The sequence below is a fragment of the Acinonyx jubatus genome, chromosome D2 (genome assembly GCF_027475565.1).
Source record: "Acinonyx jubatus isolate Ajub_Pintada_27869175 chromosome D2, VMU_Ajub_asm_v1.0, whole genome shotgun sequence".
NCBI lineage: Eukaryota > Metazoa > Chordata > Mammalia > Carnivora > Felidae > Acinonyx > Acinonyx jubatus.
In genome coordinates, this window is record NC_069393.1 from 72,512,117 (window position 1) to 72,536,454 (window position 24,338).

General features: G+C 50.4%; 1 long non-coding RNA gene across 1 annotated transcript; it reads left to right on the forward strand.

The window, feature by feature from the left end:
* Positions 1–10,496: 10,496 nt before the first annotated feature.
* Positions 10,497–24,023, forward strand: LOC113600312 (uncharacterized). Its single transcript, XR_003421320.2, has 3 exons — positions 10,497–13,898; positions 14,793–20,238; positions 22,584–24,023. It is a non-coding gene; the product is annotated as an uncharacterized LOC113600312 (long non-coding RNA).
* Positions 24,024–24,338: the final 315 nt, after the last annotated feature.

Consider the following 24,338-nt stretch of genomic DNA (forward strand, 5'->3'; position numbering starts at 1 on the left):
AGATTTCATGGCGGGGAGGTGATGGCACATTCTGGGCGGGCACAGGAGTAGGCTGGTCAGAGGTAGGTTTTGGGGACCGCGACCGGCCAGACCAGCTGGCAAGGTGGGTAATATGACCGGCCCGTCTCCTGCCTGTGATCTTAATTGAACCAGTCAAGCTTTCAAAATGAACAGTTGATCATTTGATTAAGAAGGGCCTTTGACTCTTTCAAGACCCACGGAGACTGATTTTTATCAAAGTGTAGCAGAAAGGTTTGCACGGAGGAGTGCTCACCAGATTCAGGACGGGGGTCTTTGCGGCTCCCAGGGGCGGGCCCGAGCCACTCCCGCTCACTGAGCGCCCCCTCAGTCTGGTGGGGGTTCAGGTCGGGGCCGGAAATTACCGCCCAGGGTGGTTGGGTCCCACGGCCACCGCGCCTCCTGCCCGGGACAGGAGTTTTTAGCAAGTCCCTGCTTCAAAGGTAAAACCTGGGTTTCTCCCAACAGCCTCTGATCAGGACTGTCTCCAGACGGCTGGGGCTTGGTTATTAACCAGCCCCAGTGCAAGGCGAGTCCACCAGTGGCTGCCACGAAGCTGATTTGTCAAAGTGCTCTGAAGGATTTTCGGTTATCCAGAAAAAAAAAAAAAATGGAGTCCGCTTTTTTTTAAGTTCTAATTTATTATGCTTGATTACGCAGCTGGAATGGGAAGGTAGCCGCTGTTTGTAGTTAAATAACTCCTCACAATTTCTTAAAGAAATGATCTTCAAAGCTTTAACGGGTCAGTGGCTCAAGTACAAAGGAAAGATTGATTTTCATCCTCCCACCTTTGTTCCCAGAGTTTAAAACAGACACGTTTGGGTAAATTAGTTTGTCTATGTTATTAATGGAAGAAGTTATTAAACTCCCATAAATATACGGTGGTATCTCGCTTAAGATGTCAGATTTGCTTTAAGGAAGAAAAAAAAAAAAACAACTCAAGAAGAAAACATGGAAAAGCGCAGGAGGGCCTCCTGGTTATTTTAAAATTGCATTTCTAGATATGGATTTGGATCAGGAAGCGAAGGAAGAGGGCTGGCTCCAGATATCCCCTGTGCTGGGGGATAAATGCCCGAGGAAGGAGACCCTGCACTTTTTTTTTAAAAAAAGAGTCACTGAATTTAATGGAAAACATTCGGAGGCTGGATTGCAGTCAGAGTGGGGGTGCGTGTCGGTGGGAGGGTGCAGGAAAGATATTCTTTCCACCAGGAAGGGGATGATAAAGGACCAGCCAGCTGTTAAACACGAGGGGCTGGTGAACATTTGATGGCTGAACGGGGCAATGTCTTTGCTGCTCAAGGGACCCTTTGGAGAGGGGGCTCAGAGGTGACTCCCCTGAGTGAGGGACGCAGTCCCCAACCGAGATCCCGGGCCAGAGTGTGAGAGAGACACAGCCACAGGACTCACGCATGGGGAACTCTGTCCAAAGAGGTTCAAGCCTCCAGTCTGCTTATGCAAGTAACGCACCCCCACCCCCACCGCCTGGTACAGCTTTTCACAGTTTAGAAACCCCTGACTTTAGTGTCTCCTTTGAAGCTCGAAGTGACCCTGGGATGTTGCGATCCTGATTTTGCAGGTGATGAAAGCCAAACATAAAATATTCCTGCACCCCTGAGTAGAAAAGTAAAATAAAGGAAGATCATTTGAAAAGTAAAGAAAAGAGTAAAGAAGAAAAAACAAAATCGCTGTCAGATGATATTTACCGTTTTGGAGTTTTTCTTTTTGGATCTTCTCCATAGCCACACACACACACACACACACACACACACACACACACTCACACATGCAAGCGAACTGTGTGCCAGGCACTATTGTAAGTGCTCGTTACATATTAATTTCTTTACTCTTCAAAACAACTATTGCTTTCATTTGCAGATGAGAAAACAGAGGCACAGAGGTTTTGACTTGCCTGAGGCCACACAGCGGCAGTGAAAGGTAGGACTTGAACTTAGGCTGACTGCTTCTGCCACCTGTCCTATGTCCCAACCACTCTGCCTGCGGCCTCTTTGTACGTCTGTAATATAAGTGAAATCATGCCGTACTTACGATATTGCACCCTGCCTTCTTCCCATTCAGTATTGTCTTGTGAGCATTTCTGGTGCACGTCCATCTCAATTCTCCTAACGTGATTTTCGGCGCTGCACCCGAGACGGGGAAGTTTTGGCGAGCTGGAATTAGCTAGCTTGTGTGGGGTCCTATACGCTGGGACCGGAGCTGGGGTTCTCAGGCTCACAGTTCAGTGCTCTTCCCATTATGCTCCGTGTAGAGATAGTGACAACATGGAAGAGAATCTGAAAGCCATCAGGATGCATTGTCAGATTCAGAAGTGGTGCTGGGATCTACAGGGGCTGCTGAGGCAGGGTGGACAGCCCTGGGATAGGACTATTTTTTCTGTCACCTAGGTGTCCCTGTATTCAACCACGTGTGAAAAACTCACTCTTTAAATTCAAGACTGGAAAGAGCTCTGTATTCCCCAAGAGGCTACAATGCTTCCTTACTTCCCTCCTTCATAATCAGTTTTCCCTTTTCCCATTTCCCTGTTGCCACCAGGAGGCTCAGCGTTAAATCTGAAGACAGATCAGAGGAACCACGTGATCCCTTATGACCTGCAGGCTCCTCTTTGCTTTAGTCCTTGTCTTGATGGTCTCTGCTTTATTTGCATTTGGTCTGTTTCCGTTTTATGTTTACACGTTGCCATGACAAATGTTACAAAGTTTCCTCCGACAGCAACCTCCCTTGTGCAACCTTCATCTGCTGGGGACTGGCATCTCAACACCATCGGGAGAGCTGAGAACAATGATCTCGAACATTTCTAAGTGAAATAGGTCAGTCAGAGAATGACAAATAGCATATGATCTCACTCCTATGTGGGACTTAAGAAACAAAACAAACAAGCAATGGGGGAAAAAGAGAGAGAGAGAGAAACCAAGAAAAGACTCTTCGCTGCAGAGAACACATTGCTGGTTACTGGAGGGGAAGTGAGTGGGGGGCATGGGAAAAACAGGGAGTGAAGGTTAAGGAGTACGCTTATCATGATGAAATGAAATGAAATGATAAAAAATCTCAGACATTCAACTTTGTGCTGGGTCACTATTTATAAAGCTCATGAGCAGCCACGATCCCAATTACTCATCCCCCCAAGCATCCTGGGGTGGGGGCAGGGGGAGCATGACCATGCTTAGCCTCATTTTAGAGCTGAAGAAATTGAGGCTTGCTGTGGAAGTGGCTTAACCAAGGCCACGTCCAACCCTCCCTCCACTCCCTGGGACTTCTCGGAAAGGCGCCACGCATCCTCAGCGCCGAAATGGGAATTTCTTTCCCTTCCCCTCTCCCAGCCCCACGCTTCCCTGTGCGTGGGCTCTTCCCATATGCGCTGTGTGTCATGCTTGGTGCCGTGCGAACCGACTGGAGGTATCACACTGAGGAACATTTTTATGTTTCGAAGGTTGTGTATTTGTTTTAATGGGTTACGGTGAGTGGAATTGGTTTTTTATTAGCAATACTAATGTGATGCATTGTTTTAAAATGGATGTATTAAAGTTATCAAGAACAAAGCAAATCAATGTAAAGTAAAATTTTGAGTAAATGATAAAGGACAGTCGTGCAGATATGGCCAAAATGGCGAGACAGACTTATTCTTGGCTCACTGCCGACCTCGGACCAGATAGGACACTAGTGTCGTAGGTAAGACTCTAAAAGACCAAATGGTTCTCCAGATCCATTGGAACGAGTCCCCAGCATAAGAATTCCAGGCCAAGGGTGCCTGGGCGGCTCAGTTGGTTAAATGACTGACTCTTTTTTTTTTTTTAATGTTTTTTATTTATTTTTGAGACAGAGGGAGACAGAGCATGAACGGGGGAGGGTCAGAGAGAGGGAGACACAGAATCTGAAACAGGCTCCAGGCTCTGACCTGCCAGCACAGAGCCCGACGCGGGGCTCGAACTCACGGACCGTGAGATCATGACTTGAGCCGAAATGGGACGCTCAACCGACTGAGCCACCCAGGCGCCCCTAGTGACCCACTCTTAAATTTCGGCTCAGGTCACCATCTCATGGTTTGTGAGTTCAAGCCCGGCGTCAGGCTCTGCGTTAATGGCACAGAGTCTGCTTGGGATTCTTTCTCTCCCTCTCTCTCTCTCTTTAAATAAGTAAATAGATAAATAAATGGAAAAAAATTCAGGTCAGCAGGAAGTGAGATTCCTTAGGTCTAAGGCAATCCGTACTTCAAATCCAATATCCAAGGACCATGTAGTGGCAGGAAATTCAGGTAAGGTTCCCTTTAGCCACCACGGCAAGCCAAGTAATCTCACTGCACCGCCATTTGTTCATCTGAAAAATGGGTGATCTCTGCCTGGTCAGGTTAAAGTTGGGGCTAGCTCCCCCCAGACAGCTCACACTCGCTTCACCCAAAGTTGCGATGTTTCGCTCCCTTTTCCTTCGCGGCAAGCCCGGAGGTCTGAGGTGATTCAATCTCGGGTGCACACGCAAAGGGCCAAGAAGAATTGGGTCTGGGAGACACCGGGAGCTGTGTGCACACTTTTGCATGCCACGGGAGAGTGGTCTGAGCCTCGGTTTGCTCATCTCTAGGGTGCAAGGGGAGGGATTAAGTCAGGTCTGGCAAATGCGCAGGAGCAGCAAGAAGCACTGTGTGTAGGAGAATTTCGAGGCCCCACCCAGGATCCGCGGAAGCAAGGCCCAGTGAGTAAACTAGCATATAGGTGGCGGCTTGATTGTCCACATAGAAACAGCCCCAGCAGGCAGGATCCTCCGGACCACTCAGGTCTTGGGGCCTATGACCATGGTCTCTAATTCCAGTTGTCTCTAGTTGTTTTAAAAGCGGTTCCTAGGGGCGCCTGGGTGGCTCAGTCGGTCAATCGGCCGACTTCGGCTCAGGTCATGCTCTCGAGGTCCGTGAGTTCGAGCCCTGCGTCAGGCTCTGTGCTGACAGCCTGGAGCCTGTTTCAGATTCTGTGTCTCCCTCTCTCTGACCCTCCCCCATTCATGCTCTGTCTCTCTCTGTCTCAAAAATAAATAAACGTTAAAAAAAAATTTAAAAAAAAAAAAAGGCGGTTCCTAGAGAAAGCCTGCCCACCTGTCTTCCTTTGGTCCCTTTTCCTAGCCCTGTCTCCATGGTGATTATGTGATCTCCATCTCTCAGGAAGGCTGCTGGACTCATGTGAACCCTTTGTAGGGATCATACAGTTTATCATCCACTTTGAGACGCCCGTGCCATCAAAAGGCCATTCTCCATGATTCTCCTGGGACCATGGCTGTGACCCGGGACCCTCCTGCAGAACTGGCATTACTTAAGGCCATCGCGCTCAGACTTTACCACGCTCAGGATGGCCGGAGGGCATCCTCGGGCCCTGCCTTAAGCAATTCCGATTCAGCAGGGTTAGGGCCTGAGACTTTGCATTCTAATCACTTCCCTAGTGATGCCAATGCTGCAGGTCCACGGACCACACTCTGAGAAGCGTAACTCGGAGCATAAGTGCTCAGCGGTTCGCACAACTGGTCGACAACATATTGACCCAACATTCGAATTGATCCTTACAAAAAGCCCAGGAAGCCTGGAAAGTTGTTATCCACGCTAAGCTACGGAAATGACACTCAGAGAGGTTCCGTGATTAGCCCGAGGACACCCAGCTCCGGGGGAGAAGCCATGTGCCAGCTCCCAGGCCCTGCTTGGCTCGGCAGATGCAGAGCCTCTCAGCTCACAAGCTGGTCCCTCTGGCTCTGCGGCGATGTTTGCTTCTCAACAAATGCTCCTGGCCCAGATTAAAACGGGCTCCTTCTGCTTTATAAACACACTTCAGGTCAGCCAAGAGGTCAAGGATTTGGTGTAAGGAATTACATTAGCAATGCCTTTGTCTACGTTTTAATTAATATTTTGGAGTTTCAAACATTTGGATGCTTGGGATCAGAAGAGTGCTCGGCAAGTCCTGAGTGTCCATAAATAGCAGGTATTCATTTTTTTGTCCTCTGCGGGACACCCATTCGATTCCCCCTTTCAACTTTGTTCGTCATTTTTATACCTGCCCACCCGTGCGCTCTTTCCAAGTAGAGGTATCTTTTCCTTCCCCACTTTATCCCCCCAACTCTTGCTTGCACACAGTAGGCGACCAAGACCTACATACTGAAGGAGTGCAGGGTGTAACGTGCATAGAAATTTCAGGGACTCATTTCTACAGAGGAAACCCATAAAACCTGAAGCCCTGAGCACTGAAGTTTTGTGGAGGTGGGTGGAACAGCCCAGCTTGGCCATGACCCAGCTTCCCACATCTCGGTTCCAGCTGCATGGAACGTGTTGTGGGCTCCACAGCACTGTTCCAGACACGAGGCCCCACAGGCTTTCCAATGTGAGTTCCACTCCAGGTTTCGGAAGGCCCGGAATCCGTGGATCCAATGGGAAAATGGAAAATAGGTTGTATAAAGTCTCAGTCAGCTCTGTTGGCTGCTGATGCATCTGGGAGGGACTGGCATGCTCCTCTGGATTCCTGGCTATGAACAGAAAGAAAATCAGAAACAAAATCAAGGCAAGCATCCTGGTGGATGTGGGATGTTTTGTGGCTTGGTCCAAAATCAGAACCAAAAGTGGGAATGAATCTCATGTCCAATGGTCATAGAGTTAGATCTTTTTTTTTAAGTTTATTTTTTATTTATTTTGAGAGAGAGAGAGAGAGAGCAACTGGAAGAAGGACAGAGAGAGAGGGAGACAGAATCCCAAACGGGCTCCGCACTGTCAGCACAGAGCCCGATGTGGGCTCTGTCACAAACCATGAGATCATGACCTGAGCCAAAACCAAGAGTCAAACGCCTAACTGAGCAAGCCACCCAGGCACCCCTCACAGAGTGAGATGTTTTAAATAAAAATTCTTTGTTGGTTGCTCAGTGAGCAAAGGGGTTTCATGATACTCAGGGAGGGGGGACAGAAGGAGCACTATTGAATCTTGCCTGGTTGATGGGTTTCGGGGAGCCTAGCAGAAGCTCTCACATAGCCCTGAGAGATAACCAGTGAATCAAAGAAATGGAGGGCACAACAGGAGTAGATTTAGATCATAGGAAAACCCGTCTGACTCACAGAGCGTGTCGTAGTTCGTGCCCGCTGAGAAACAAGTCATTTGCAGGTAGAGTGACTTAACCACCCTTTATTGGTGAGTCTATGGGTCAACAAATTCGGTTGGGCTCAGTTGGGCTGTCTTCCCTCCTGAGTATGCATCTGTGCTGAGCTGTAGGTCAACGAGGTGGCGTTGCTTCTGGAGGTTGGCCTGCTATTAGCTGGGCAGTGGGGACAACTGGGCCACTTAGCTCTCATTGTCCAGCAAGCTAGCCGTTTAGATGGTGGCGGCGGGATTCGAAAGGATTCCACGTCTATTGAGACCCGCTCTTAGAAGCGGTATGTTGTTTGTTGCACTAGTCCACCAACAGTGAGCGGTTAGGGGAGCGAAGCGGATAAGGAATCACATGCTGACGATGAGCGATGCTGAGGGTTTGGAAAGCCAGACATCCCGCTTAGCCTCCCGGCCGCCTGTGAGGAGCAGAGACAGGGCTGAAGAACAGGCCTGTGGGGGGGATGGTGAAGGGGGTGAGCTCGGGACCCTGATCCATCGTTGTTGAGGCATGTGGCTTCAGCGGAGGCAGTAAGTACATGTTAGCCTCAGTTTTTCCCATCTGTAAGATGGGATCACAGTTTCTACCTCATAGGGTTGCAGTGAGGATGAAAGATGCCTTTGGCCTGGCCTGGGGTAGCCCTGGAAAAACAGCCACAATGATGAGTCGCATATGATATCAATCAAGCATCCAAGAGCAGCATGTACCGCGAAAGATAATGAATAATTAGAATTTCCCCCCGGCTAACGAGTTAGGAATCGCTTACCTTAGGAGGCAGAGAGGCATCCCAGGCTTACACTGGCAAAAGCCGGCATCTCCATGAGGCAAATGCCAACCTGGCTACCAGAACTCGCCCCTAGCCACCTAAGGCCTCCATGGTGTCAGGCACCTTCCAGGGCTCTGCGGGATCTGGGGATTTTGTTCCTCATAACAAGTGCCCACCAGGCTCTGGGTAACACAGTAGCCCCGGGTTTGACCTTGACCCCGCACCAAAAGGCCAGGTACTGTGAGGAAAGGTCTTACTGGGGAGGCGAGCCAGCCTCTTAATGGGCCCAGGGAAACCTCTCTGGTCTTGTCCTTGGATCCTGCTGAATGCCACTGTCTCTGGGCAGGGAAACATCAGGGCAGAGAACAGAGAATTATGTAGAGTTTTAGACCAACGCTCTTGAACATAGTCTGTACCTGCGCTATCCAATATGGCGGCCTCGGGACACATTTTGAGCACTTGAAATGTGGCAGTGCAACAAGAGACAGAAGCTTAAATTTTAATTAATTATCTATAGAGCCGCTTGTGGCTAGTGGCTACCATTTTGCACAGTGCAGCTGTAGTTGGGTGAGCCTCTGAAGAGAAAGGGCTTTGGGGACGCCAAGCCACACAGCCATCGGGCCTGAGGGGGCTGGGGATGTCATCCGGGGCTGTGCGGGAGCCAGGCGAGGGTCCGGGGCAGGGTGGGTGGGGCTGCAGGCCCTGGTGGGGCCCCTGGCTACGCTGCTTCGGTCCCCCTCCACACCCCTAAGTAGGGCGGAGAAAAGAGGGAAGCCTGGGACTGCAGAAATTCAGAATCCAGCACAAATTTGGCCACTTGGTCCCCTTGCTCTGCTCTGTGTGGGTCCTTGTAGCTCCCAGAAGGGCCTTGGTTCTGTATACAGCCTCATGTGTCCTTGTGCCAAGGAAAACCAGACCTCAGCTGTCCAGTCGAGGAGAAAGGGGGGCACCTCCCAAGGAGGAGAGAACGGGCCTTCCCACATGGGTGATCGCTTTCTAAGAAGAGGGACCACGTGGTCCAATGTGGCTTTTGAAGACGTTACATTAGCTCTCGCACCCACGCACACAGACACGCAAATACATATGTACACACACATGTACACACACACACACACAGTTTGTTTATGAAGGAAGTTACTCTTGAAGAGTTGGGACAGGAAGCCCCGTCTGGAAAAATTGGAGGTTTTGCCTCCTCTTTAATTGGGTTCAAAAAGATGACAGCCCAAGTCTGCCTCAGGGTTTGCTCTCGAAACTCACATTGGAATTTATTTCAGGACCTTCCCCAAGTCACAGCAGAATGCTGCTTGCCCAACCAATGGCGGCATTGGCCTGGACGTTTTTTTTTTTTCTTACTGCCTTTCAACCCCATCAGGAATAAATGCCCCAAACCAATCATCGTCTTTGTACAAAAGCTGGATGAAAAGACTGCTCTCTGCCCACCTCACCCGTCTCTCAATCCCCTGATATTTCTTTAAGTTGGGACTCTATTGCGGGCAAGCATTCTAGTGTCCTTTAAAGCACAGAGGCTTTCTGGATCCTTCGATTAATTGACCGTGGTGGAGACCAGCGGCTCCTGCATGGGCTTTCTGCAGTGGCACGGGAAAGATTAGTTTTCTGCTATCACCGTGATTTACAAGGCTCACATAGCCATGTAACGACTTGGTGATTACATGGAAAATATCGTATAAATACATAGTAATTACAAGTTCATGCAGATTCCTTGGTATATACATTTGAAGTTGCCGAGTAGTTCAAAGATTAATTAGCCTGTAACTGGCAGTATTTAAATCATTTTTTCCCTCATAAACGAATACATTGAGGCGGACTTCAAGGCCGGCGAGGATGGGGACGTGATGAGGACGATCTGAAAAGAAAAAATGAAATTTGACAGGCATGGATTATTTAAAGCATGCATATGTGAGCCGAGCAACCACGACACTTTGATGCAAATCGTAGGGGAAAGAGCAGGGGGATGCTGTGTAGAGAAAGGTGCTGAACAAAGTAAGGATTTCCTGCTGGCGACTTGAAATTTAAACAAATAATCATTTAAATGGCGGCCCGGCATTACGTTCCGAGTTGTGTGCATTAATGTCAACATCTGGTACCAACATTTTGACAATTCTATTAAAATGCCCCAGCATTCCCTATCTAACACCTGTTAGCTCTAATTTTCTTTCCTGAGAAGCACACCAGTAGACAGGGTAGATTCCAAATCATTTATCACTTTTAAAGTGCTTCCATATGTGTGTTGGACCCAGCCTGGCCCTAGGCAAACGTTTTCTGAATGCATTAAAATTCAGGACTTTTTTTTTTTTTTTAAGTGTAGACACCAATGTTTCATTGAATTCATGTCTGGTAATTATTAGCTTAAATTATGGCTCACACATGACTTGACAAAGTGGACCATGAATTAAAACGCGCGCACGCACACACACACACACACACACCCTAGAACTCTTCAATAGATGTACCCAACTCCTACGTTGCTCGTTATTGAGATGTCAGTCAGTAATCATTAGGCAAACACTCTTCATGGAGGGAACTGCTAAGAGGCCCAGGAGTCCCAAGAGACGATCTAAAAATGTCAAAAATGTTACAGTATAAATGAATGACACCAACAGGAGAACATGTGTTAGAGATGTGAGCAATTAGTTAATATATTACAAGTTTCAACCTCGGAGCAAAACAGGCAACAAAAACTTCCGCCTGACAAAAGGCTACAGATAAGATCAGCTTGATTCCCAGACAATATGATCTGCCTGAATTGGGGCAACCCTCCAGCAGGCTGGGAGGGAGGGATGATCCCGGGATTCGGGGCTTTGTAGGGTTGGAGCCCCCAGACGAGGTCGGTCCCCGCTTTGCCTGGAAAAGCTGGCTTGGCTGCTGAACTCTCCCAGTGGAGACAAGTAGGGTCTAAAATGAAGGAAGATATCCTGTGCTCCATGGATCCGGCTCACCAAGCTAAGCTGCCTGCTCCCTGCTGGAGCTTCAGAAGGAAATTTAGAAGGTCGAAAGAAATCATATTGCTGTTTTCAAAGGAAAAGAGATGCCTGCAAAAGGTGATGAGGGGCGGGGGCTGCTTTATGGGCGACTGCTTTTCCTTTGCTTGTCAGAGATTTAAAAAACTAAATATTGTACATTGTATAGTTTCCCTCTCTCTCTCCCCCTCTCTGATTCTTTCCCCTCTCTCTCCCCCCACATATATGTATATACACTATCCATATACAACACACACACACATGCACACATACAGAAAAGATGTTTTAAGCAAAAAATTCCTCCCACATATATACATGTCCAGAAATACATTTTAAGCCAAAGTACACATGATGTGTACTTGGGCTAAGGATTTGAATAGGTCCTGTGGAAATCCCAAGGAAACACCGAGAATACAAGAAAAAAAGAAATGAAAACCTGAGTTCACCAACTCCATAAATGTAAAAAACAAAAAAATTTGTAGACAGTTAAAAATGTCCGCCCGTGTACACACGCACACCTACACTTTCACACTTCCTCTGTTTACTAAATAACATTTCAGCACAGTTTTCATCTTATAAGGAAAGTGTTTGAAACTTGGAATAAGTGCACTTAATTAAAGGAAGGCTGTGAAAATGTGCACTAATCTGATATGACTAATAGCAAAGTGCATGAAATTGCTAATTAGAATTTCATTAAAGGTGCTGCTTTATCAGACTGTGAATATCACAACCTTTAAAATTCTTTCAGGAGAGCTTAATTCCTTTTCAAACAGAAATATTCTTTAAAGACATTTGATTTGTTCTGAAGGAATTCGTGGCTTAGGCTGGAACTTAAAATGTTCGGATATTCCAGGAGGTGCTATCAGAATAGGAATATAGATCAGGGACTTTGTTTCATTTGCCTGATGAATCCCTTCCTCCCCCATCTCTATGGATTATTCTTCAAAAACCCAGTCATGAAAATAGAGTTGAGTCCTTGGTTTGATCCACTTGTCATTTGTTTTCTGCTGAGGCCAAACGGTTATTTTCCGTCTCACACACAAAAGGGAAAAATGACTTTAAAAAATTTTAAGCCACTGGAAATGAAAGCAAACCTTTTAACTCACACATTCATTAAAGAAATGAAAGAGCACAGACAATAAAATAGTTTTTTAAGGGAAAAGGCCATTCACTAAAAAAATGTCAGCAGCTTTCACTCTTTAAAGAAAAAAAAAAAACCTCTTAAATACTGATAACATTTCAACCACAAAATTGCATTTTTAAAATTAGGAAAAGCCAGTGCTAACTACAGCAAATGCATTTTCACTCCTTTTTTGACTTGCTTTTTCTAGGTCATAAGTTTTCTTATTTCACATTCTAATTATTCTCGGCACTAAATCTGCATTTCAGCTTTTCTTTATTTTTTATTTTATTTTACTTTACTTTATTTTATATTTTATTTTATTTTATTTTATTTTATTTTATTTTTTTGCTACTCAGATTTAAAAATTCTACCTTTCTGGTCATCTTTTCTGTTCTCAACCTTATTTTCTGTGACTCCTCTTCATTTTCAGATGCATCAAGTTGCTATAGTATGTTGTTCTCCCTGCGCACAACTCTGGATGTTACCAATTGTATTTCTGTTATTTGCTGTCTTTCCTGATGGTTCGAGAGTTCTTACAATTGGTAACTGGGCTCTTTTCAATATTCAGGCTTGATTGAACAGTTACATTTTGTTACTGAAAAACTATTAATGCTAATGGAAACTACAGCTCACTCGAAGCGGCAGTTTACTTTTACAGAAGTTGTTAAAAACTCAGCCTGGCTTCAAATTTGCTGAACACACAGGTTCCCGGGTGATGTAATTTTGCAGAATTGAATATTTTAAATACACTTGAAAAGCGTTGGTTTAAAGGCTAATCAGTCATGTTTACCTGCTGACCAGATCTGAAAGGGGGGGAATGAGAACAGAAGTAACTTTATTTGAGGAGCAGCGTGATTTCTTTAGACATTGAAACAAATCTCAAGTGAGTTAATTACGGTTTGCTCTGATTTTAGGTCCAGCCAGTTCATGGCATTTAGATAATTTATCAATTGGGCTACGTAACAGATAAAAGGTTACGTTTTCCTTTCCAACATTTGGGAGGTGCATTTGTACCGTAAATGCGACGATTTTAAAAGATCGGTCTAGACTTAGATGAATGAAAATGAGGCTCGTTAACTGTAATGTCTGGAGTCCGAGGTGGGGCGCAAAGCAAGCCTTGCTCTCCGTGGGCCGCCGTAGTCCAGCGAAGCTGCTAATTCGAATGTTTCAAGTTTCGAATTGAGAAATATTGTTCTAATAGGGCAACAATGGGGCTGTTGTCCCGGCCCCTTACAGCTTGTTTTCTGCAAAACGAATGGCAGGTAATTGTGATTTAATTCTTTTCAAGTAAATTACAGTGAGTGCGTGACACAAAGCCGCGGCGGACCCTCCTTTCTCTGTCAGTAGTTGAATTAATGGTGGCAGGAGTAAAAACAGCGATTGTGCACAACAGCCCTCCCCGGTCCCCACCCCTGCCAAGGGGGGACCTGCCAATCAGGCCGCGCCACCACGAGGCCGGCAATCGTCGGGATGCGGAGGTTCGCGGATGGACCCTCCTGGTGTCTCGGCCCGGGGGTCACGGAGCCCGGGGCCGCCCCCTCCCCCTCCCCCCCGGGGCCGCCCCCCGGGGCCGAGGTGCCCGCAGGGGTCCGCGTCTGCGCGCTACGGGCCGGGGCGCCCCCCGCTTGGGCGCCCTGGGCTCCGTGCCCCCCGGGCTGGCCTGTAGAGCCGGATTTGCGCGGCAGAGTTGACGGCAGAAAGGGCTCCCCGGTAACCCGGCGGTGCTGGCCGCCCCGAGAGGCGCCCCGAGGGCTCCCGGAGGAGGCGGCGTGGCCGAGCGAGGAGTGCGGGGAGGCCGATCTTTGAGCCCCGTCTGGGCGCGGCGCTGGATGGCTGGGGTCTGCGCGCGTCCCTGCGGTCGGAGGGGCCCGAGACCAGGGCCGCCGCGCGCGCACAGCGCCAGGTCTCGTCCCCAAACCCATGGTGCCCGGTCGGAAGGGAGGCGCGGGGTGGGGGTGGGGCGAGGGGATGGGCCCAGGAGGTGTGTGTGTGTGGGGGGGGGGTGGCCAGGGTTGGGGGGGGGGCGCCGGTAGTGTCTGTCCGAAGAGGGGCCCCTGCCCAGTGTCCTGTCCGCAGGCTCACCGACGGCAGCCTGGTGCACAAGAAGGCTGCCAATAGTCACTGACCTGACCACTGACATACTATGTGAACTGGTCACTTCCCTTTGGACTTGAACAAAATCCCAGCTCCTTTCCGAGGCCCACGGGGGCTGTGTTCTCCAGCTCTTGCCTGGGATCTCCTCCAGTGAACTCTGGATGTGGGATGTCCCCGGGTGGAATCCTGCCTGCCCTGTCCTCCGTGGGTAACTCTGGGCAGGTTGCTGAACCTCTCTGGCCTCAGCCTCCACGACCTAAATGGAGTTGCTAATGGAACCCTGCCTTCAAGGGTCCTCAAGGGCACTTAATGAACTGCCAGTCGAGTGCCAGCATGGTGCCAGGCACAGGGTGCCTACAAATGTTAGCGGGTCTCACCCCACCCCTGCCACATACATGTTTTCCTTTCCTTGGACCTCCCTAAATGAGTCCCTGCCCCAGTGCCTTTGCACTTGGAGGTGGAGCTCTTCCCTTGTTCCCCCGGCTTCTGTTTCAGACTTCAGCCTAGTGGTCCCCTCTGAGACATCTTCGCGACCACCTGCCTTTCCCATCCCACCCATCACTATTGCAAAGCTCTTTGTTTTCTTCCTAATGTTTATCCTGATCGGAATGTTTTTCTCTATTTGCTCTGGGTTTATTGTCTGTCTCCTCCTCAAAGCAGAAGTTGTAGGAGATGGGGATCTTGTTTGTCTCGTCCTCTGCAGGTGCCGGCACCTTGGCCAGTGTCTGCTATGTAGCAGGGGTACTCTGTAAAAACTGTAGATGGGTGAACGGAGTCGCATCTCCCGGCCTGCACATCAAAATAGTTGAACCACCTCGTGTCTAAGTGCCTACTTCTGTCGTTCAATGAGAGGAATTGTCAGCGTATTAGTTAGATTTTTTTTTTTACATAAAAATAAAGACAGTAATTTTCTGAACGAGGTTCAGGTTTTCGAGAAGGCTGTCAATTAGAGACTTTACTCGGTGTCCTGATCTTTCCACTGTGACTAGTTTTGACCATGAGGCTGGAGTCGGTTCTTTTTTGAGCTCTCCCTGTGGCCCCTGAACCTGGGAACGGACGGAGGGGCCTTCTGGATTGGCTCCCCAGTCCTGACGTCTTCCCCGATGGCCCAGGACCGCTGTATACCTCCACCCCAGGGCGCAACTCAATGTTGCCTCATCTCAAGCTACCCGCTGCATCATGGGCCACGGGCCTTTTGTCCTCAACCTCCCCCCAGTCAGAGCTTTTCTGCTCTTTTGATAGCCCCTCTTTGGCTTTAATCGCAGATTCACACCTGTCTTTCGTCCTCCCCAGAGCCAGCGCCTCTATTAGACGGGCTCCTGCTGGGCTTGCCAGGCCACGTGAAGGAGCCAGTGAGGGCCGAGAGAGGCTGGGTGGGGCTGCCTCGGCATCTCAGCTCATGTTGGGGAGATGAGTCAACTGGCTGGGGTCACCGTGTCTCCGTGCCCGAGCTGGAGCCAGGGACAGAGTATTTCTGGTAAGCCCGGCCTGGCTCCCCATCTCACGCTATTTATTTCCTCGGTGAGGTCACGATAAACCATGAGTATCTCGGACAAGGTCACCATCCTTGGCGGCCAGCTCCCATGCCGGGGTCGCGTCTTTGGGAAAGACTTTGAGGACCGCTGGCTCTCCGGAGAGCGGAGGGGGATGGTCTCAGAGCACACACCGAGCTCACCAAGGTCACACAGCCGGAGACGGATGGGGTCTGAACCCGGAACTAGAGCCTGCACTCCTAATCACCATGCTGCGCTGAACCTCTGTCTCAGTCTCTGCCCTCCAGGGTCACGGAGCATCAGAAGCAAAGACAGGAGGGGGGTGAGGGGCTGTGGTTCCCCGCACAGGGTGTCAGTAGTGCTACGTAATGGCTCTTCCTAGATCCACCAGGCCCTGTGCTAATCGCTCTCCACACATCACAGCACCTTAAGACGCAGGAAGTCACATCGCCTCCACTTTACGGATAAGACGCAGAGAGGTCCTGCAGTCTGCCCGAGGTCTCAGGGCCGGTAAATGGCAGAACCCCCAGAGCCTCGCTCCGGGGCCCCTGCTCTGATCCCTGCCGGGTGTAAGGAAAGCCTCAGCCTCAAAGTCCCGGTGCCCAGGAGAATGCTGAGCCCCTTCGGTGTCACCAAAAACACCCGGCATTTGGAGCCAGAGGACTTGGCCTCGAGCCCCGGGGCGGCTGCTTGCTAACTGAAACCCCTGGGGAGTCTCCATTTCCTGTAAGATGAGGGTCATGAGGCCAGCTCTACCTGTCTTCCAGGGCCACCGTGAGGATTAACGACGATAATGTCCAGGGACGTGAGCCGTGAAGCGCAAACTGCTGGCCTCAGAAAACATTCGGTTCTGTGGGCGCTGGTCCGCGAGGTCACTGTGGGAACCAGTGACTGGCCTACCTCAAAGATCCTGCCACACGGCCCCGGGGAAAAATGAAGGGGGGGTTATTTTCATTGCGAAACAAATGACTATAATGAGGTGTCTCGTTTGGTAATACAGATGATTAGAGAATTAAGTCGGTTACAGTCGGGGACTTTTTGTTTGTTGGGTTTTTTTTTTTTTTAACGTTTATTTATTTTTGAGACAGAGAGAGACAGAGCATGAACAGGGGAGGGTCAGAGAGAGAGGGAGACACAGAATCCGAAACAGGCTCCAGGCTCCGAGCTGTCAGCACAGAGCCCGACGCAGGGCTCGAACTCACGGACCACGAGATCGTACCCTGAGCGGGAGTCGGACGATTAACCGACCGAGCCACCTAGGCGCCCCTGTTTGTTGGTTTCTAAGAGGACTGTATTCAAAGGCCCCTGGGCCCACACTTGGATTTATTTGGCTTCATGCCAGACCCTGTGCTTGGTGCTTCCTGTGCTCACCCCCCAGGCCTTCTTATAGTCCTGTGATATGAGACTGACATTGTACCCATTTTACAGGCCAAGCAACTGAGGGGTAGAACAACTGGGGCTAGTGAATGGAGGGGCTGGTCCTGAATCAAGTCGGGCTGACTCCTGTGTCGGCATTTTTGCCACAGTTTCACAGGTGCAGGTGCAGACCTGACGTGGGCGGCGGTGGGGGGTGGGAGGGGGTGGTTCCCTCGGGTCCCCTGCTTCTGAACGTTTGGCCTTAGTTCTACCTTTGTCTGGGCGTCCACGTCCCTTAACCTCGGTGCTTTCCTATCCTCCACCCCGCCTTCCTGAGTCTCGGGGTCCGCTGGAGGTCAACACCTTGGCCTCGTACAAAGCGCAAGGCAAGGGGACGTGCTCTCCCGTCCCCAGGGCCTCGCCCTGTGTGAAACAATACCTCAGAGGGCCAGGGTAGCTTGAGGAGTCGTGGTGTTGCCTTGGTTCCCCTCCACGTCCGCCCCAGATCTGCTCCTGGCCCCATTAACCGAATTTATTTTGGCTTAAGTGAGGCAGTGGCTGGAGACCGTAAAACACCTACCTTCGTGAAACCATCAGGAGGCTCGAATGGGGTTGTGAAGGGGATGCAGCCATCTTCCACGGGCTGCTGGGCTCGGTCGTGGCTGGTGACACTGCTGGTGTGTCCATGTGTCCTTGGGCGGATTCCCACGGTCAGGCTCTGACTTCTGAGGGAGAGGGGGGCAGGCCTGGGCTGCATGGCGGAGGCACGAGAATGAAGGAAACGCCTTCTCTGTTTGCCTCGACTTCGTGGGTGGCCTCGAGCAACCGGATGCTGAATGAGTGCAGGCACGGGTCGGGGGAGGGCACGCCCACAGAACTAGTCACTAGGGTCGGGGTCCCTGTGCCCCCGCTTACTAGCTGTGGGGCCTTGGGAAAGTTGGCTAACTTCTCTGTGCCTCCATTTTCTCATCCATCAAGCTGAGATAACAGCTGGATGAATCTTACAAGGTCGGTGGGAGGAGCTCATGATGCAATGCGTGGAAAAGCCTTCTGAATGACGTCTGGCGCAGAGTACGTCCGTACGTGTTAGCTGACCCCAAAGTACCAGCTCAGAATGATCTTCTCCACTCACATTTGCTTTCCCACTCAAAATGCGTCAGGCACGAAAGGCACAAAACAGAGTGCCTTCAAGACTGTATGGTGACAAGAGACAGGCGTGAGGCGTAATTCTGGGCTCCACCGTTCACCCCCGTGTGATCCTCTGTAAGTGGCTTAGTCTTGCGACCTTCGCTTTCCTTCCCTATAAAATGGATATCAAATAAAAGATCTACTAAGAGTGAGGACGAAATGAACAATGTGCATAAAGTTAATGGTATTTCTTCTTCTTCTCTCGATCTTTCTCCCCCCCCCCCCCCTCGTTCAAGTCCTTTTTGAAAGGCTATGTGTTCTCCAAACCAGTTTTCCTGCCCTCCTGGGTACCTAGGAAGACCACATTTCCCAACCTCCTTTGCAATCAGGGGTGCCATGTGACCGAGTTCTGGCCAGTGGAATGTGGGCGGGAGTAACATACGCTGCTTCCAGGCCTGGCCCCTGAAGTTTCTTGTAAGATCTTTCATGCACATTTCCTCCCTCCATCTGCCAACTGAATGTCAGTGCTCAGGGTGACCTGGGAAGCCCCATGCTGGAGACGGTGGAGCTCCTGTCAGCAGAGACCTGCTCTTTTTTTTTTTTTTAATGTTTATTTTTATTTTTGAGAGAGAGAGACAGAATGTGAACGGGGAAGGGGCAGAGAGAGAGAGAGAGAGAGACACAGGAGACACAGAATCCAAAGCAGGCTCCAGGCTCTGAGCCATCAGCACAGAGCCCGACGCGGGGCTTGAACTGCTGAACTGTGAGATCATGACCTGAGCTGAAATCGGACGCTTAGCATCCTGACCCCGGGCACCCAGCAGAGCCCTGCTCTTCATCACCTACTCTTTATCGGTCTGCTGGGGCTGTGACATGTTGCATTAGGCCATTGAGATGCAGGGGTTGTTACCGCAGCTAGAGGTTAGCCTATCCTGACATATACAGAATCTTACAGAACCTCTACCTAACGTATACCCCTCCATACATTCATACAGGATTTTGCACGTATTTGAGAGTCTTTCTGGGTCCCAGCTCCCCTTCAGCTGGTCCACGTGTCCACGTGGCCCAAGGTAAGGACCTCAACTGCCTCCAGGAATAACACCCAGCAGAATGTGGTGGTGAAACAGTCCTGGGAACAACTTCCCGGCTTCAGGGCCTCCCTGCAGCAGAGAGGTTCTGAAGGCAACTCCCTACTTAAGGTGGCTTAGTGGCAGCCTAGGGTCTCAGGGCAGAGGTGTCCCAAGAAGGCATCACTAATCATACAGGCGCTCTCCTTCATGCCACCGATGCCAAAGTGCTTGCTCTCATCCCCGTGGCACGACCAGCAGCTCTGATGGATCACAGGTGACAGATCGGTCAGCAGCTCCTCCCGGCTGAGTCTCTGGGACTTTGCTCAGGGCCCCCGTGCCTGCGGCCCTGCCCTCCTGCCCTGGAGCAGACCCGCTCCTTCTGTCCTGCCCCCTCCCCTGTTAAATTGAGCGCCCCCTGGAGGTCGGGGCTGTGTGGCAACCCTCGCCTTTCTCCTCACAGCGGCTGCAGGGTTGGGGGGCGGCAGGTGTCACTTGTTTTGCACAAGGTTGTTGATTCCAGGGGTCAAGGACCATCGTCATGGCGTGCTAGAAAAGTAAATATTCTCAGCTTGGGCGAAGGTTATATTAATTAAAAATAACATTATTATAACTATATTGAATGTCTGTTCTGTTCCGGGCCCATCTGTTATTTCATTAAATCCTTCCCCATAATCCTATCAGGTGAGTTTTTCATAGCCCGTGTTCCAGGTGGGGAGGTGGAGGCGTAGAAAGGCCAGACCCGGGGTCCACAGCTGCACGAGGTGGTTTACGGGCTCAACCAAGGTCAACCCAAAGGTAATGGGAGCAGACTTTTTCTAGGCCCCCAACGTGTGCTAGGGACCACGTCTCTCAAGTGCTTTTGATGAATTATTCCATTTAATTCTGATAATTTCTTTACAGAGTGGGGACTATCGTTATTCCCATTCACAGGTGAGAACACCACGGCTCAGCGAGGCTAATTTACTCGTTTCCCCAAGGTTTCATGGTTAAGAGAGGAGGTGCCCGGATTCAAATTGCAGTCACTCTTTACAGCCTGTGCCGTCCCTCACTGGGCACCCGGCAATGCCTCCTTCTACCGCGTGGCAAGCACAGTGAGGACCAGGTAAATACTCTTCCAGGGGCTGTGACTTTGGGGTGGGGAACCACCCTCTGGGCAAGTCGACAGCCTGCTTGGGTCAACACCTCCTCTGTGTTGCGCAAACTCGGGCCCTAAGCCCCGCGAGGAAAGCGAGAGAGGCCCAGTCTCAAGGCATTGCCATCCCGGTAGAGAAGAGAGCTGTGTGCGTGCACCTGCTGCCTGAATAAGTCAGTGCGGTGGAAAATGTGGACGGTGCAAACCTCAGAGGACAAAGGGCACCCGGGTAAAGGCAGGGATGGCTTTACCACGGAAGTGGAATTGAGATGAGCGTTGTCTACTTGGATTTAAATCCCAGCTAGCCCAGTGACCTTGGGGTGGTTCGCTAGCTTCTCTGACCCTCAGTTTTGCCATCTGTAAAATGGAAATAGTAAAGGTACCTACCTTACAGGTTAGGTTAAATGGCGTTAAATAATACCATTTAAGATGCTTGGAATATAGGAAGCTCTGTATTATGTACTTATTTACTCTTTTCATTGTCAAGGACTAGTAGAGTTTCAGTGGGTGAAGAGAGGCGTCACACACCAAGTGAACGCCCTGAGCAAAGCGAAAGGTGTTTTTAAAGAATACTAAGTAGCTCAATCTGGCTGGTTGATATGGTAGCAATAGAAGACGAGGCTAGAAAGAGAGGCTGGGCTCAGGTTGATGAGTATATACTTAACGAGCAATGGGGAGCCATTGAATGCTGTTGAGCAGGGGAGTTTCACAGCTGGAACTAGGTTCGGCTGCAGAACGTAGGGTGGACTGGAAGGGGGGTGATGGAAGAAGCCCAGTGGAAAATTGTTGCCACAGGCCAGGGGAGAGGGTGGTGACAGCTAGCAGGGCAAGGAAGGCATGAATTGGCACTCGTGGTAGAGGGAGGTATTGTTAGACACACCCTTGGCCAAGAGCAGGCGTGGAAATGGTGCCCATCCAGGCCCAACTGAGTGGCTGGGAACCCACAGCAGGGCTTTCCCTTCGCAGGCCCAGGCTTGGGATGCAGTCCCTCTGGGCGTCCCATCATCAGTGGCATCTTTGTGCCAAGAAAGACGTAAATGAAAGGTAGAGAAATGGGGGACCGGCCTCCTTTGGTCCTGAGAACCCAGGGCATCTGGTATCCTCAGGGTGGAAAAGCTCTTTGATGGTCCAAAAACAGGTTCCAGAAGACTCCCTTTGGAAGGGAAAAGGGAGGCAGGCTCCTTTTGGGTTCTCATCCAGGTTTTTGAAGAGCCAAGCAGACTGGTGAGAGCTTCCTGTCCGGGGCGTGTTCTATCTTAACCTTTCCGTGTAATCCTGAAAGCCCACCCTAATCAATTGAAGATCATAAAATATTAGACTTAATGCTGCAAAGTGCTGCTTTTTAATTCACATAACAAGCTCCTAAATAATTCAAATAGCAAACAGACCCTGCAAGTCAATGGTGGGAGGCTGCCTGGATCAGCGGGAGAGTGTCAGCACACGCCACATTTCCCGGATCGACTCCATTTCAAGAACCCTATTAAGTTAATTGCCGGTTTCTGACAGCAGAGAGCATGCTGGGAGCACAGCGAGCTTTATTAGCCTCTGTGGCATCTGGAGACATCAGCCATTTTGCCCCTACTTGCAGGCGCTGGGAGCAGCATGGAAAAAAGTAAATCAAATTACGAGACAATAAATGCTTTTGGCAACTCACGGGCATCAGACCCATCGGTGAATCCAAAGGGGTTCGGGTGTCAGTTGCTGGCCTGTTAAATTCTTTACAGCAGCACCATCTACACGTTGCAAAAGTCTCGCAGGATGCCACGAGACTTTGGCACCGCACGGCCGACAGGTGAAGGGTGATGCAGGCGAGGGTTGCCCGCCCCCTGACACCGCTGGGTAAACAGAGTCTCTAGGACGGGAGTTGTTATCCCTCGTGGGCAGTGTTACACGCTTAGGTTTGTAAGCAGACGTGCCTGGGTCGGGGGACCCAGGAGGCACCCGTGGCGTTCTGGAGCCAGGCAGGGGCGGGCAGGGAAGGGAAGGCGTGTCAAGGTCGCCCGCCATCTGTCCATCCGGAGCTCCCCGAGCAGGGCACCGTGCCACGGCTGCGGGAGCTCCCCGTGGCAGCCGGGGTGTATAGAGTACGGAGCGGGGCGGAACATCCTGGAAGCTTGGAGATCGACCAGCAGGTGCCATTCTGCAGAGCGGCGCTCTGAGCTCTCCAATGCCTGCCTTTGACACATGAGAAAACGCAGGCAAAGAGAGACTCCGAGACTGCCCCAAGGTCACACAGCCAGCCACTGACAGCTGATTCGAGGACGAAGTTCGGTTCTGTTGCCCGACCTCATCCCATTCGTGCGTTTCTCTTTCAGGTATGATGGGGTGATGGCGACGGCCTAGATTAGATCAAGATCAGAGTCCTGGCACTAGCACTGATTGTCAGCGTGACCTCGGTTTAAGCAAGATCTGTAACTTTGCCGTCTCTCTACCCTGCCGGCAGAGTGAGGACAGGAGCGCCTGCCTGATGGGGTTCTCCTGGCAAGGACTGAATTAGTGACGCATGTTAAGTACGTGGTTAAGGCCTCATGCTCGGTAGCTAACGCTCAACGTAATTTGCTTCCCATCATCCATAGGAGTAAGGCTTGGATGAGCAAGATTATTTGTATTTCTAGACGATTCTTTTACAAGCCGACCGTCTTCCAATTTATAGGGTTTGCACACCTGAACTGTTTCATCACGTTTGCATAAAGGGAGTCAAACTACTCTCTCAGATCTCTTCTCACCCCCTATCCTCAGATCTAGCCTTACTGTCTGCAGAAATGATGTTTCTCCCTGACGCAGGCCGTCAAAATGATAGGGTACAATTGGAAAGAATATCCGAGAATGGCTGGCAGGGGTGAGGAGGGTGGGGGCAAGCTCGGCAGCAGGCGTAAGTGGGGCAGGCGGATTGGCTGTTCCGATCCTGGTTTTCCAGATGCTCTGCGTCACGGGAGGGCTGTGCTTTGATGCTGGAAGGGGTCTGAGGCTCGGGGTTTGGCAGCCGCATTTCAAGGGTGGGGAGACTGAGGCCCAGAAAGGGGCAGTGACTCGCCTGAGGTCACAGAGCCAATTAGTGAGGAAGCCAGTGACAGGCACCGGCTCCTCCTTCCTGCTTCTGCGTTCTTTCTAGTTCAGCTGGGAGTGACCTTCGGGACCTTAGAGAGGATTTCACCCTACCTGGGAAGAGGTGGGCCACTGCCATTTGGCCGGAGCCTTGCTCCCCCCCTGCATTCCCAGAGAGACGATGTGCCGTTGCCCCAAAACCTCTCTCCGGAAACAGTGGCAGTTCAGAACCAATCTACAAAAACAGTAAGAGCTATCATTTCTGAGGGTTGAATTCCAGGCACTTTATTTATAGTTTTCTAACCCTTTGAGGTAGGTGTTACTAGGATTCTCATTTTGCAGAGGAGGAGACTGAGGCTTAAGTGTTAAGTGGCCTCCCCAAAGTCACCCAGCTAGCAAGTCAGAGGTAGGGTTCGAACCACGGTTCATTTTGACTTATGTTCTTTTCCTGTGGCAGCACCCCACCCCCCTATTAGACTCTGGCTTACGCTAGAAGTCTCCAGAAGGTGACACGGGGAGAGACGGATCACTCACCTGGGGTCCAGCACTAGCCAAGTTTGGTAGGCGCCCGCCGGGAGGTGTGCCAGACCCTCACCCTGCGCCATGATGTTCTGTCCCCTTCCTGTCCCCCTCCCACCTGTGTCTCCTGCCGAGGACGGATCGGTGGCTAGGGACCTGGGCTCCTCTTCACACACTCATAGCCTCTAGTAACGAAGTATATATATTAGGATTAACAGAAAACGTACCTAACAGAAAATGCAAAGCACAGTGGCTTAAGTGCTAAAGGTGTCCCTCTGATGTGCAAGAGGTCCTGGTATGGTAGCTTCACGATCATCTGGGGCTCAGGCTGTGTCCCTCCACCTGCTCCGCCATTCCCCACATTTGGCTCCTGTCCTCAGTGTTGCAGAATGCCTGCTGCAGCTCCAGCCATCGTGTCCACATTCCAGGTAGCAGGACGGAGGAAGAGGGCAAAGTGAAAGCGTCTTTCTCTAATTGTCTCTTCTCCCTTCCAGAGAACCTTTCCG